This window comes from Pogona vitticeps, chromosome 6, assembly GCF_051106095.1.
Source record: "Pogona vitticeps strain Pit_001003342236 chromosome 6, PviZW2.1, whole genome shotgun sequence".
Lineage (NCBI taxonomy): Eukaryota > Metazoa > Chordata > Lepidosauria > Squamata > Agamidae > Pogona > Pogona vitticeps.
Genome location: NC_135788.1, coordinates 76266155 through 76279820, shown reverse-complemented (window position 1 = coordinate 76279820; position 13666 = coordinate 76266155). Strand labels below are relative to the sequence as shown.

Below are 13666 nucleotides of genomic sequence, written 5' to 3'. Positions count from 1 at the left end.
GAATATATTAACACAATGCTTAGACAACATACAAAATATAAACTGAAATATCTAATATTATTAATTCTGTTTACAAACCGGAAATCACAAGTTCAGAGAAAGAACTAGCCTATCCTCCCCTAGTTTTTAAAAGACTTTAATTTAAAATTTATTCTGTTACTTTCAGATGAATCCTACATGAACCCAAAGAAAGCATGTAGATGATTGTAGAGCAAATATTCTCGAAAGCAAATGTGAACCATGCATATAATTTAAATCTACCACAGTTCAGGAGCAGAGAATGAGTCCTGATGTAAATCAGCTCAAAAAGTTTACAATTCAAGGCAATTTCAGTGAACTTCAAAAAGCTATCTCAAAATATATTAGAACCTGTTTACAGCACATCCTTTAGGAAGAATAGGAAGAGAAGGAAGAAGAAATGCACCCTATATTTGAGTTCCTTTTCAATATAAAGCCCTGTAATGTTCTCTTTTCCCATATTGCCCTTTAGAATTGCTCTTACTGGAGCTACAGTGGACCCTCTACTTAAGGAATTAATCCGTATTGGAATGGTGGCTGCAAGTCAAAAAGTCTGTAAGTCGAATCTCCATTGACCTACAATGCACTGAAAACCGATTAGTCCCATAACCAGTGGTTTTCATTCTATTTTTATTCCATTTTGGTTTTTTTCTGGTCTGTAAGTCGATTCTCTGGCTGCAAGTCGAATCTAAATTTTGCAGCCAGAGAAGTCTGTAACTCGAAAAGTCTGTAAGTCGAGCCGTCTGTAAGTCGAGGGTCCACTGTATTAGCAAGTTAAGGATTGTTTCTGTGTTAATTGATCACTATGACAATGAAAGAACATTTTAAAATTTAGAGGCTAAGGTCTTATATAGGACACATTAACATACAAACCTCTGCCTAGGTAATATGCGCAAGGCCACTCAAGCCATCATTGGTCAAAATCACTACAGTCTTGAGGGAAACAAGGAGCTATGCAGAGTGCAAACAAAGACTGCCAAATGTATTTTCTGGGTGCTGTTAATTCAAGGATGACTATGAGACATAAAGTTGTGTAATTATAATTAAGCAGTCAAGTTGATTGGAGGGTTTTCTAGGTATAGAGTAATGAAAAGTGGTTCACCATTCCCATTTTGTAGGTATGCTCTAAGACTGTGTGACTTGCCCAAGGCTACACAGGCTGGCTCTTTTCCTGGGTGTCGGAATAAGGAATTCAATTTTTGATCTCTGGATCTGCAGCCAGGTACCCAACGCACTGAGATAACATTTTACAATGTTAGAGCCAGAAGATGGAGGAAAGACAGGCAGGGAAAGATGGAGATGACAGACCCTGAGGAGAGAGGAAGGGGGGAGGATAAAAGGGAAAAGGAGAGAGAAATGGAGGTGGTTAGGGAAGAGTTTAAAGGTTTCTAGGGAAGATCCTGAATGGGAAATGTGTCAGGGAGATATATGAGAAGGGGGAACCGTAGCCAGGGACCCGAGGAGGGGGAAGTGGTTCAGAGAGAGGATCCGACAGGGGAACTTGTACAATAAAGGGTGCCGAGAGCAAAGGAGGATAGAATACACTGGGCCAAGCCTCCTTAAATCTCTCTTGTTGGGGAGACAGGGAGTGGAGAAAAGGGAGAAAGAGGGCTCTAGAGAGAGGAGGGAGAAAAGCTGACCCTTCCTCAACTACGTGGAGACAGGATCCAAGAGCAAGCGCCTTACTCCAGCCACTGGAGAGAGAAGAAAGGGGATGACAGAGAGAGCACTGTTAAAGGATGTAAGACCTTTGTTATCAGTCACCCTTGTTATGGGAGTCTCTGCTTGGCTCACCTCCAGGAAGTTTTTGCAAGTACTAGAGAAACAAGGCGTAACTCCTTCAAAGGGACTCCCTGAGAAAACAGAGCATACTGAGATGTAATTGTACAGGCTGCGGTGGTCACACTAGAGAAACACCCCCTTCTTTCTCTCATATTCTGCTTCCTGTGTGGTCATGTGGCATATATCCTGTGACAGTGGTTCACACTTTTTAAAACTGTTCCGCTTTTTGGAGGTGAATTAGATGCGGTACGTTTGTCTACATCCCTCACGCGGGGCATATCCTTTTCCTTTTCCTCTGCCTTTCTTTGCTCCCCTTCCCTTTAAAAAAATTGGGAATACATCACTGTGTCAGCAAAATGCCCTTGCTGGTCACGTACTAATCTGGGCCATTTCTTCCTATTTCTGTGCGTCGTTACCCTCTATGCAGTGGTGGTCAAAAGACAGTAGGGGGACTGATGCTCCCTATTTGACAGAGGTATGCCAACACACCAACATTCCCATTTGAAAATTAATTTTAAAACCTTAAGGGAGTCAAACAACAGTGGGTGAGGGAGTTGGGATCACATGCCAGGTGCGTAGGAAATGAATCGGTTTTGGAGTACACACTCCAAATGGGATGTTGGTTGTCCTGCATGATGAAATGTGGAATAAATAGTAGTAGCCTCCCAGCAGGCTGGATCTGATAGCAGGGAAGGAGAAAAGAATCGCTAACGGCCTTGTGTTGTCTGAACCCCTCCCCCCAACACACAAAGGGTCGAAATGCATGAGGAGCAACTCAAAAATATTTTGTTGGTGTGACCACAGCCTAAATCTAATAAAATAAATAAATAAAAAATAAATCTCATACAGGCTTGTTATTGTTGCTCTCCCTTGTCCCCATTGGATAAGCCCTGTTGTTATATATGACATGAAATTTGTGACTGAGAAGAAATGAAATGATGTTCCTTTTTGGTAAGAAAGGAAAGGATTATCTTTCTCTTGCCTGAGTGCTGTTACTTACGGGAGACCCCTGAGGAAACCAGGAGGAGCACCAACAATAATAAGGAAAGTGTGAAAGGCAGCTGTATCTGACAGAGTTGATGCTGTGCAGGGGAGAATACTGGTGCCATAGCCTCTGCTTCTCTCCCCCCCCTTTTCTAACTGTTCTAACTGTTCTAACTGCCCCCTCAAGACTGTGAGCTCCTGATGAGAAGGTTAAAAGAATGAGCCAAATGAGCACAACTTCTGAGGGAACCCCAAATCCTGTTATTGGAAATGGTGGAAGATGCACTAAATGATCTCAGTTTGAAGTATATCCCCTCCATCTGAACCCACTAAGTAAGAATTTAGTATTGCGCACTTATAGAAAATAAATAGACAGCAACATGGCTGACTAAACTGAACATCTAAGAGTTTCTTCACAGGAAGCCCCAAGTAACTCCTCACATATAAATACTACATAAGAAAAAATTCCTATGCAGTTCCAGGAAGGTAGTGAGGGAAAAGAAGAGGATATTTTTGGAACTTTCATAGTTAAAACTATTGAAGGATAAAGTTTAAAGTAACTGAGAAGCACATGGAAGGTAACTCATTAAAAGACTCAGCACTTCCCTTAAGAGTTAATGCCCAGATTGAAAACCAAGGAAAATAACACTGAAAGGATGAGAAATTAGAGCAGGGGTCTCGAGCCCATTTCCTTCAGGCTGTGCGCGTGCGTGGGGGGGATCTGTCCCTGCGGGTGGGCGGGCAGTGCATGTGTGTGTGTGTGCATGGTGGGCAGGGTGGTGCATGCATGTGTCTGTGCACATGTAGGTGTCAATGCGTGGTATGGGCATGTGTGAGCGTGCATGTGGGGGGCATACACATACACACACATTCCTGTTCCTTCAGCCCTCAAAAGCATTGAAAATATCCAGTGTGGCCCTTACCGTAAAAACTTTGAGAGTGTTCCCTCACCCCCCGTCTTACTGAATAAAAAGCAAACAGAAATTGTAAAAGAAATAGAAACCAGAAAGAAAGACCAGTTGGTTGCTGAAAGCTGGCAAGAAATCTAACCTGACTGAGGTTTTAACCTGCAAGCTAGAGAAACTTTGGCTGCTTACACTGGCACTATGCATCAGCATTTTCTGCAGAAGCAAGGAAGTAAGCACTAGAAAACAAGAAATAAACATTGGGAGGATTAGTTCAGATTAGTGAAGGGACAGGTCACCACTCAAATTTTGTTTTGCAAGAGACTGAATGGCAAAGAATGCAAGCAGAGATTGAGAAACCGTGTCAAGAAATTTAAAAAAATTAAAGAGTTGGCCAAAAGAGGTTCACAGCACCATGTACAAAAGGCTTTAGCAACCACCCTGAACTGACAAGAACATGATAAAATATCTGCTGTGCCTTGCAGTGTCATTGTTTAACACTGAATAAGTGTTACACAGTAAGCCCCTGCTCATTCATGTTTAATTACTGAAGGGGAGGAGACCCGGGTGATTTTTGCTGAACAGAGGTATGCTACCAAGAAGCTAGTTTCACTGCAGAATGGTGAGTGGAAAGCACTATCAGCATTTTCAGTTCTGACTGCCATATGTAGCATATGCTGCCTATTCAGGTCCATGGCATTTGAAGGAATTGTAAGCAACGACTCAGTCCCAATGGCTGGATGTTTACTGATGTGCTTTAATTATCTGTCTTCCTTTTCAGAGTTTTTTAAAAAAGATTTAATCTGTTGTATGGATATGTTTTACTTGATGTTATTGTTAGCCACCTCAACTCTAGTTCCAATAGGAAAGATCTGTACCTGGAAGTTAGCAAAAATGTATTTAGAAGGATGTACACTAGAGAAAATATTTATTCATTCTGCAGAGTAAATAGTCAACTGATGTAACTTTCAAAAAAATCTTTGTCTGGGAGCTAAACCTGAAAATTGACAACTTAAAATGTAAAGGGCATTTCCAAAGGTCAGAAATTAATACAAGTAATTTTTTGAGAGACAAGTAACTGAAAATAGGGTAATTACTTGTATATTCAATTTCAATGTTACATCCTTTCTCAAAAACAGGGCTAATCTGTCCTCTCAAAAACAAAATGCAGCCAAGGATGTTTTCTCTCAAAGAGTTGGTGTGAAAGCCAGCTAATTTGCAAATCATCTAGAGAGCAGTCAGGCTTTGTTGCAAAAGAACAAGATGGGAAGCTGTCACTAGCAGCCCTTATGTTGATCAAAGAGTTGGTGTGAAAATCAGCAGAATTGCTCCTGATCTTAGTGGACAGTACGTCTCTCCTGTTAAAGATTGAGTATACAAATGTTTTTGTAAAGGTACATTAAAAGGAACCATGGGGGGGGGGAGGTGTTACATACAGCACTGATGTTACCTGTCTGTCATGGGTTTGGAGGGAAAGTTCCATCCTATGGGGAGTGGAAGGCGGGACATCAGGAGGAGGGGCTGTACTGTATATATATGTGGAGTTTGTGTGGAGAAGTTAGGAGAAGCTGGAGGAGAGCTGAGAGAAGAAGCTTGAGTGGGAGTCTGTGTGTCAGACAGGGTACTACTGTGTGTCAGTCAGTACCAACCTGATAGGTTCAGGTGTCTGTATGGTTAGCCAGAACTGATAGGTTCAGGGTCTGTGCTTTATTTAAAAGTGTTCTGAGTGAACCAAACTGGTGTATGTATGATTGAGACTAAGCCACGTTACTGTATCTTATTCATTTGATCATTTTATTTTCCCTGTGTGTTATGTAAATAAACCTTGTTCTTTTATTTGTTAAAAATCCATCCCTGGTCTGTGTGACTTCTTATAGGGAATGGTTGGTGGCAGCTTAGTTAAACTGTGGCATACTCCAGTAGGTCTCGGTTTGTCACATTGATTGGTGTCCAGCGTGTGGGATACGACTGGTCCAGTTGTCCAGTGGTACAGCAAAGCCTTGGCAAGTGTGCCCAGAGCAAGGGGGGTCTAGTCAGGGACAATCTGAGGCGCGTAGGTAATCTTCTAGGTGTACCTCACGGGGAGGTGCGCTAGTGGAAGAACGTGCCAATTGGGGACTAGATTAGGGAGCTCTGAGGCGGCCTGTTTTGGCGGGAAAAAAGCTGAGGCAAAACTGTGTGTAAAGTAGCAGTGATCTAGCCTGCCTGCTGCGAGGCCTAGCAGAGGGGGGTAGACTCTGGCTTGCAACTTTTGCAAGTTAGTGCTGAAGAACAGCAGCAATCTATAGAAAGCTGGTTCTGAGGCAAAAGAAAAAAAAAGTGGTCGCTTTATTTTGAGGCTTGACTTTTGAAAGCAGCCTGTTCTGGGGGGGGGGGATTATGCCCTTGACTCGAAGCCAAATGGCAGAAATGGGTGAAGTGAAAGACCCCCAGGTAGACCAAGGTTCTGAGGATGAATTTGGCTCAGTGCAGGATGAGAGCACGGGAGAACAGAACCCAGAACTCAGGAAAATGCTCATAGTCCAACATAGTCCAACAGCATGAACTGAGGCAATTTGAGGCAATTTGAAATAGAGAGAATGGAAAGAGAGGAAAGATTAGAGAGAGAAAAAATGGAGGAAAGGGAAAGAGAAAAACAAAGGCAATTTGAGTTAGAAAGAGAGAGAATGGAAAGAGCAGAAAGATTGGAGAGAGAGAAAATGGCGTTTGAGTTAAGAAAATTGGAACTGATGAATCAGAACAATAATAACAATAGGGATTCTGAGGGAGGCCAATTGTCTAAAACTGACCTGAAGAAATTCCCTGTGTACCACAAGGGAGATTGTCCTGAAGTGTTCTTTTCCCTAGTGGAAAGAGCGTTTGTGGACTTCTCAGTAAGGGAAACTGAGAAGATGACCATCATGCGATCTTTAATCAGTGGCAGCCTTGCAGAAGTCTATGCAGAGATGCCAGAGGAACTGATGAAAGATTTTGCAGAGTTTAAAAAACTGGTGTTTGCCAGACATGGGATAAATGCGGAACAGCTGAGGCAAAGATTCAGGTCAATCACCAAGAAACCAGAGCAGACTTTTACCCAAGTGGGGGCCCAACTGGTGAGGCTGCTAGAGAAATGGCTATCTCAGGAGGGGACAGAGACCTTTCAGCAGCTCAAAGACTTGATAGCGCTGGAACAGTTCTATTCAGTCCTGCATGGGGAACTGAAATTCCAGGTGAGGGAAAGGAAACCGAAATCTGTGGCAGAAGCAGCCGAGATCGCAGATTTTATTTCCCAAATAAGAAAGCCCTTGGGTGAGGGGAAATCGATGGGGAAACCTAAAGAAACCTACAGCAAGTACTCTCAGGGACCAGGGAAAAGCCAGCAAGGGGGAGGGACCCATGGTGAAGGGAAGCCCTCAGACATGAAACCAAGACCTCAGATTTTGGAGGGAAAACCAAAACAAGATGAGAAAGACTCAAAATATAGCAGAAAATGTTATTTCTGTCAGGGAAAGGGCCATCTAATCTCAGAGTGTGAGAAATTAAAGCAGCTAAAAGGAATTGTGCCTCATGATTCGAGTGGAACCAAGCCAAAAGCTGTGTTCTGTGTCCAGAAAGAGCAAAGCTCCTTGTCACTGAGGGAGCCTGTTGCCATGGCTACTCAATCTGGAACAGTGACATCTGCTGATCAGGCTGAGGAAAATGGTCCTCTTGTGGAGGTCAGGCGCTGCTTACTTGTGAGAACAGATTCACAGTTGTTTGTAACAGCAGGGGAGGACGTAGGAATACTTGACCATCAGTATCGGGGGCTAAGGGATACTTGTTCCCAGGTGACCCTGTGCCATCCAGATATTATTCCTAGAGAATATATAATCCCAAATGAGAGCATGAAGGTGGCAGGGATTGAGGGACAGGTGATCTCACTGCCAGTAGCTGAGGTACCGGTGAACTTTCAAGGCTGGGGGGGAGTTTGGCGGCTAGCGATTTCAGCGACTCTGCCAGCAGCCGTGCTCGTGGGAAATGACCTGGCTGAACATGTGAAACGGGTGCTAGTGATTACACGCTCACAAGCTACCACGGGGACAGTTCAGGGGGGTACTGATGAGCCCGAGACGGAAGCAGGGGAAGGGAGTTCCGAGGCTGTGGTGGAAACCTTAACCACAGACAGCAGATTTGGCCAGGAGCAAAAGGCAGACGCCACTCTCCAAAAGTGTTTTGAACAGGTGACAGACGCCCAGCTAACACCTGAAACCCCAGTGAGCTTTCGAGAGAAAATGGGAATTTTATATAGAGAGACCCTGAGGAATATCTCAAAAGGGGGAGATGGGATCAGAAGTCAGCTAGTGGTACCTGAAAAGTATCGCCCCATGATCTTACAAAGGGGGCACTCTGACATGTTTGCTGCGCACTTAGGGGTGAACAAGACACAGCAGAGAATCACACAGAATTTTTACTGGCCTGACATAGGGACGCAGATCAGGGAGTTCTGTAAAAAATGTGATGTGTGTCAGCGGCAGGGGAATAATCGTGACAGGACCAAAGCAAAGGTGTGCCCTTTGCCTGTGATTGACACTCCGTTCAAATGCATAGGGGTGGATATTGTGGGACCTTTGCCCAAGGCCACAAAGAGGTTCATTCTCACCATTGTGGACCATGCCACGAGGTACCCTGAAGCCATACCCTTGACTAATATCGAAACTAACACAGTGGCAGATGCCTTGGTGGGGTATATGTCCAGGATGGGATTTGCCTCAGAAATAATCACAGATTTGGGAGCATCATTTACATCGAAGCTCATGAAACGGTTATGGCAAATCTGTGGAATTAAACACAAGAAAACCACTGCCTATCACCCTGAAAGTAATGGGTTAACTGAGAAGTTCAATGGGACTCTAATGCGCATGATTAGGGCTTACTTGGCAGAGAATCCAAACAATTGGGACCAGAAGCTGCAATCCCTTTTGTTTGCTTATCGATCAGTGCCACAAGCCAGTACCAGGTTCAGTCCGTTTGAACTTTTATTTGGGAGAAGGGTGAAAGGGCCCCTTGATTTGATCAAACAAAATTGGGAGCAGATCACCCAGGATGACCCACAAGACGTTGTGACATACATAGACACCTTGATGAATGACCTAAAGAGAAACCTAGAGCTAGCAGCAGAGACCCTGCAAGCTCAAAAGGTCAGAAAGAAAGCTTGGGATGACCAGGAAGGCAGGGAGAGGCGCTTTAACCCAGGGGAGGAAGTGCTGTGGCCTAGGCCCTGCAAAGAGAGCAAGTGTCAGCTGGGTAGCCCAGAAATAAAATACTTGGGTCACATAGTAGGGGGAGGAGTGATCAAACCCCTAGAGGCCAAAATAGAAGCAGTTCGTGATTGGCCTAGACCCAACACCAAGAAAAAAGTCAAATCATTTCTTGGGTTGGTGGGTTACTACCGAAAGTTCATCCCGAGGTTTAGCGAGATGGCGACTCCGCTGACCGATCTGACGCGGAAGAAGACTGATGACCGCATCCCGTGGACCAGCGACTGTGAGGAGGCGTTCCAGAGGTTGAAGGAGGCCCTCATCAACTATCCAGTGCTGCGTGCTCCAGACTTCGACCGGGAGTTCATCATCTACACCGATGCGTCTAACAGCGGGGTAGGAGCAGTTCTTTGCCAGGAGGATGAAAATGGTGACCAGCATCCAGTGTCCTACCTGAGTAGGAAACTCCAGAAAGGTGAGAGACATCTGGCAACCGTGGAGAAGGAGTGCCTGGCCATAGTCTACGCGATCCAGAAGGCCAAGCCTTACATCTGGGGAAGACATTTTATTCTGTGCACTGACCATTCACCACTGCAATGGTTAAAGACAATGAAAACCCACAATAGTAAACTTATGAGGTGGGCTTTAAACCTGCAAGACTATGACTTTGAAGTGAAGGTGGTCAGAGGGTCAGTGAACTGTGTTGCTGACGCCTTGTCAAGAAGACCTGAAGAATGAAGACGGCGAAAGAAACATGGACTATGTATATATTTTGGTGACCAAAGGTTAAATGTACTTGTTTATTAAACATGTTGGTTTGTATGAATAAAGGTAACTTGATGTATTGAAAATGGTAAATGTTTAACTTAGAGTGTAAGTATAAGTAAGTATGGTATTGTATGTTATTATATGACTGTTTTTGTTTGTTTTGGGTCCAGGTTGTTTTTTGGTGAAAAGCACCTTAGCTTTCCCCCTACAAAACAACTTATAAAGAGGGGAGGTGTTACATACAGCACTGATGTTACCTGTCTGTCATGGGTTTGGAGGGAAAGTTCCATCCTATGGGGAGTGGAAGGCGGGACATCAGGAGGAGGGGCTGTACTGTATATATATGTGGAGTTTGTGTGGAGAAGTTAGGAGAAGCTGGAGGAGAGCTGAGAGAAGAAGCTTGAGTGGGAGTCTGTGTGTCAGACAGGGTACTACTGTGTGTCAGTCAGTACCAACCTGATAGGTTCAGGTGTCTGTATGGTTAGCCAGAACTGATAGGTTCAGGGTCTGTGCTTTATTTAAAAGTGTTCTGAGTGAACCAAACTGGTGTATGTATGATTGAGACTAAGCCACGTTACTGTATCTTATTCATTTGATCATTTTATTTTCCCTGTGTGTTATGTAAATAAACCTTGTTCTTTTATTTGTTAAAAATCCATCCCTGGTCTGTGTGACTTCTTATAGGGAATGGTTGGTGGCAGCTTAGTTAAACTGTGGCATACTCCAGTAGGTCTCGGTTTGTCACAGGAGGAAGCATAGAAAAATATGTGTAACTGCATATTTGTACTTATACTTGAATAAGAAAACAGAATTTTATTTATTTTTTTTAACTAAACTGTGATCTGAGGCATTCATGGGGAGACCAAAATCCATGGAACAGAATGTTTGGGCAGGATGTATCCTCCATATTTCCTCATTTGCCAATGATTTTAGGAGGGCAGTGAGTCTCTACTGTGAAAGAATGATCCTAGAAGCTATCCCTTGTAGTACCAATGTGCCTGCCCTCCAAAAAGCAAAACAACACAAAATCCAGGGAAGTAGGTGGCAAAAGCAACTGATTTCCCCACGATATTAGGAGGGCACTGAATCTGCAGAGGATGACACTGATTCCTGCACAGAATTTAAGGAACCATGCACAGAATTTTACGGAAAGTAAACAAAGACAATTTGCTGGTGGAGAAAATCCCAGGAGGCAAGGAAAAAAGACAAAAAAATCGTAGAAAGAACAATGGGACTGAGAAGCATCTAGATTTACAGCCCTAGCACTGGATAACTTTTCTTAAAATGATTTTCGGAATCACTTTAAGGCTGAAATATAGTAGTAAGTTCCAACTAGAGTAGGCTCATTGAATCAATGAAACCGTATACAGTATAGTTGTTGAAGCGCCTCTCCCCAAGTCACCCTCCAATGCAATTGGATCCTCTCAGGCTATGCTTCTCCAGGTGGCTATGCTGAAGGAAGTTAGAAAAACTTTTATAAGAAGTCAGGTCTTCTTGGTGGTGGCACCAACTCTCTGGAATCACCTCCTGAAGAAGCTATTCCCTGCTAACCTTTCTCCATAATTTCATGAGGCTGCTGAAGACACTCGTGTTTTTGAGAGGCCTTGGATGGCAGCCTCTCTTGAATTTCTCACCCCTGTACTGCTGCTCTGAAATGCTGTGCCATCAGGGCTCAACACCGGTTTATTCAGTTTGCTCTTGTCTAACTTTATACTTTGTTTGATTATGCTCTTCTGTCGTTTTATATGTATACCACTCAGAAGTGTTGAGAAGTAATAGATGGCATACAAATACAATCAATCAATCAATCAATTTTGAATCACCAAATCCCCAATGATTCAGTGGGCCTATTCTAGTTGCAACTTACTAGTGGATTTCAGCCAAAGTTTAAGAAGCAAAAAGGCAAGTCAGACCACAAAATTTAGTCTGAAGTATACCAGTGGTCTTCAGCACTGCGCTTCAGGCATCAGTGTGTCCAGACACATATAGACTTGCCCCCAACATTTTCTGCTCCCCCACTGGGGAGTAAACTATGTTCTGTGGTGAAGAAGTATTTCCTATTGCCTTTTTTGAACCTAGTATCACTCCACTCCACTTGACTGATCTCAGGTTGTAATTTTTTGTCCTCTGTCTCTTCATATAATTTGTGATTTTATGAGCTTCACTTATAATATGTTTTGATGTGAGGCCTGCTTGAAGATTAATTTCCATAGAAATGGCTTAATTTTCTTTCTAGATGTGTATCAAAAGCACTTGGCATTTATGTAGGCAAGAATAAAAAGAATATCCACAAATTAGCAAAGGAGGGGTAATCAGCAGTCCAAAGCAAGCCTTACATATTTCGTAGGTTCAAAAATCTTTCATGTCTTTCAGCGTAATCCTATCTTAGTGAATTAATGGTTTGTAATGGGCCTTCAGACCTGGCACAACTACTCTTGTGCTGACTGATTTCAGAGATCTGTCAGTGCAACTGCTGTGCTCTTTAAGATCAGCCAGGCAAAGGGGCAGAAGGGGGCAGTGAAGGGGTGGGGTAATGGAACAGCTAATTTATGTCAGATCCAGACCTCCTATAGTCCAGAGACACAACCACTATGCCACCACAAATTTAGGCCACAGTGAGGGTAGTCCTAATTAATTTCTTACATTCCTAGGCTGGAAGAGGTTAAGTTTCAATATTATTTTGTGTGGTCTAATGTCAGCTCAGTGGCCCTCAACCACTTTGGATAGTTAAAATTGGACTCTTATTCTCTTGACCAGAATTATAGAGAGTCCTTCATTTTGAGATTCAGATTACAGTACTTCCTTAATAAGTGCTATAGTAAATTACCTCAGTTTGATCTGCTAGTTCAGCTGACTTCAAGGGAACTGTTACAGTTTCCCTTTGTGTTTCAAGTACTTTCTTTAGAAAGTACCTCTCTTTCTTGGAAACTCTTTCTGCATGACCTTTTTAAAAAAACTACATTCTCCCACCTCCAGTTTTTCAGTATAAACAGCATAGCCTACAGCCAATAAAATAAAATAAAATAAAATAAAATATGCTGTTCTCTTCATCCTTTAAAGCCACTGCAAGTAATCTTGTATTCCTGAATGATTTTGCTAATCACTCATTAATGGTTCTTCCAGAAACAGCATTTGTACCACCCTTTCTGCCAGGTTTTCCACTGATTTATTTCATTGGAAACTTTGAATAAATTCATATGGCATTCTTCTTATCTCTCTTTGTACCATATTTTCCTCCAGGTTCCCAGATCTTCTTCTTCCTTAAACCCTTGGTTTATCTTTTATGCCACTTTGTACTGGGGGGATAGAATTAAGCACTATTTTATTTCCCAGGCACCTCTAGCTGGCAAGTTCAGCACTGAATCACTGCAGCACCTGCTCCTACTGGAAAGGAAACGAAAATATTTCTTGTTTTTAGCAAAAATTCCCCACAATTTCATCTTTTGGGTTTCACGTTCAAAATGACACAGAGTATACATAAATATAAACCTTACATAAACATATGCATACATAAACATAAACCTTCCTCCAAGCTGCTATTTCACAGGTGCTGCTTGCCAGGTGCCCCTTGCACTTTTTTCTTCTTATAATGAAGAGATACTATCACCACTTCTGCCTCAGTTACTGTAATCTTCAGTAGAGAAGATGCCGTGAGGTGTTTACAAACACCAAAGCACGGTAGTACTCAGAGGTTAACATTTAGAATGCTAATTCTGCTTAATACAATGATTTCACTTTGACAAAAGAAAGTGAAACAAAGTAGAACGAATTATGCTTCTGAAGGAGTCATAAGACTTCTCTGGGCCAAATAGTTTGAAAGACTTCTCTGGGCCAAATATTCTGAAAGAAGAATTTGTGAGCATATATGTATCTTTCATATGGATTACAGTGCTCAACTAGTTATTTCATTAACAGCATTAGCTCTACTTATACTATGCTGTTTATATTCCACATTATTTTGGACATGTACTGAAGCTGCAATCCTAAACATCT

General features: G+C 42.7%; 1 protein-coding gene across 1 annotated transcript in view; it reads left to right on the top strand.

Moving 5' to 3' along the window:
• The first annotated feature begins 4113 nt into the window (after positions 1-4113).
• The window catches only part of GLIPR2 (GLI pathogenesis related 2), a 46074-nt gene continuing 36521 nt past the window's right edge, over positions 4114-13666 (top strand). Inside the window, exon 1 of the mRNA XM_020806771.3 lies at positions 4114-4311. The gene's annotated coding sequence lies outside the window, so the exon portion shown is untranslated. The remainder of the gene's footprint in view (positions 4312-13666) is intronic.